Here is a 1,852-nt window from a genome sequence, read left to right as displayed (position 1 = left end):
GCTGAAACGGTTGGGTTCAGCTACTTATGCTATTAGAGTTATTGCAAATTTTGGTGATAAACATATCAGTAAATTAGCCTACTGTGCCTATTTTCATTCACTGCTTTCATATGGCATCACATTTTGGGGCAATTCGTCATTAAGAGAGAAAGTATTCATTGCACAAAAGCGTGTAATCAGAATAGTAGCTGGAGCCCACCCAAGATCACCTTGAAGACATTTATTTAAGGAACTGGGTATATTCACAGTACCTTCGCAATACATATATTCACTTATGAAATTTGTCATTAATAACCGATCACCGAGCGAGGTGGCGCAGTGGTTAGCGCACTGGACTCGCATTCCGGAGGACGACGGTTCAATCCCGTCTCCGGCCATCCTGATTTAGGTTTTCCGTGATTTCCCTAAATCGTTTCAGGCAAATGGCGGGATGGTTGCTTTGAAAGGGCACGGCCGATTTCCTTCCCAATCCTTCCCTAACCCGAGCTTGCGCTCCGTCTCTAATGACCTCGTTGTCGAAGGGACGTTAAACACTACCCACCACCACCAATAACCGATCCCAGTTCAAAAATAACAGCGAAGTGCATAGCTACAACACTAAAAGAAAGGATGATATTCACTATTCTGGATTAAATCTCACTTTGGCACAGAAAGGGGTGAATTATGCTGCCACAAAAATCTTTGGTCATTTGCCAAATAGTATTAAAAGTCTCACAGATAGCCAACCAACATTTAAAAGCAAATTAAAAGAATTTCTGCATGACAACTCCTTCTACTCAATTGATGAATTGTTAGATATGAAGTAGTAAATGTAAAAAAAATTAATTACTTATTTCGTGTAAAGAAAACTTATGTTAAAGTGACACGTTCCACATCATTACGAAATGTCGTATTGATGATCTATGGAACAAGGAATGTATGTATGTATGTATGTAATGTTTGACATTGTTCTTTTGAAATCGTATTAGAACATAATTTTACTTTCGCTCTGTGAAGGAGTCTTACTTCTTTTTGAGCTTTCATCACCTGCAGTCTTTCACTTTGACTGTGTGAACCAAGTATAGTGGCGCAAAGAAGAAATCCGAGTGACCCCGCGGAGGCAGGGAGGGGGGGGGGGGGAGCCTTAACGTTGCAGGGCAATATGAAATTGAATAAGCATGTAAGGACTGTAGCAGGAAAGGCAAGTAGTCGAATTCGATTTACTGGGAGAATCTTGGGAAAGTGTGGGTTATCTGTAAAGGATAACATACAGGAGACTAGTACGACTCATTGTCGAGTACTGCTCGATTGTTTGGGATCCGCAGCAGATCGGATTGAAGGAAGACATCGGAGCAATTTAGAGCCGAGCTGCCAGATTTGCTGCCAGCAGGTCAAAACGACACTCAAGTGTTATGGAGATGCTTCGGGAACTGAAATGGGAATCCTGGAGGGAAAGCGACGTTCTTTACGAGGAACGCTGTTGAGAAAATTTAGAGAACTGACATTTGAGACTCTCTGCAGATCGATTCTACTGCACCAACGTTCATTTCACGTAAGGGTCCTCAAGATGAGGTAAGGGAGCTTAGGCTCGTACGAAGGCATATAGACAGTTGTCTTTTCATCGCTGGCTTTCCGAGTGGAAGAGAGAAAGGAAATGATCTGTAGTGGTAAGAAGTACCCTCCGCCACGCATCATACGGTGGCTTGCAGCGTATGTATGTAGATGTAGATGTAAAGGAACATAGCACAGGGACTTCGGGTATTACAAAAAAATGGTTGGCTCTGAGCACTATGGGACTTAACATCTGAGGTCACCAGTCCCCTAGAACTTTGAACTACTTAAACCTAACTAAGGACGTCACACACATCCACGC

At 42.6% G+C, this 1,852-nt stretch overlaps 1 non-coding gene across 1 annotated transcript; it reads left to right on the top strand.

The window, feature by feature from the left end:
• The first annotated feature begins 304 nt into the window (after positions 1-304).
• On the top strand, positions 305-377 carry Trnaa-cgc (transfer RNA alanine (anticodon CGC)). The gene has a single exon. It is a non-coding gene; the product is annotated as a tRNA-Ala (tRNA).
• The last annotated feature ends 1,475 nt before the right edge of the window (positions 378-1,852 follow it).

The sequence above is a fragment of the Schistocerca nitens genome, chromosome 4 (genome assembly GCF_023898315.1).
Source record: "Schistocerca nitens isolate TAMUIC-IGC-003100 chromosome 4, iqSchNite1.1, whole genome shotgun sequence".
NCBI classification, from domain to species: domain Eukaryota; kingdom Metazoa; phylum Arthropoda; class Insecta; order Orthoptera; family Acrididae; genus Schistocerca; species Schistocerca nitens.
Note: the sequence above shows the minus strand (reverse complement) of the source record. Positions and strands in the feature narration are given on the sequence as shown.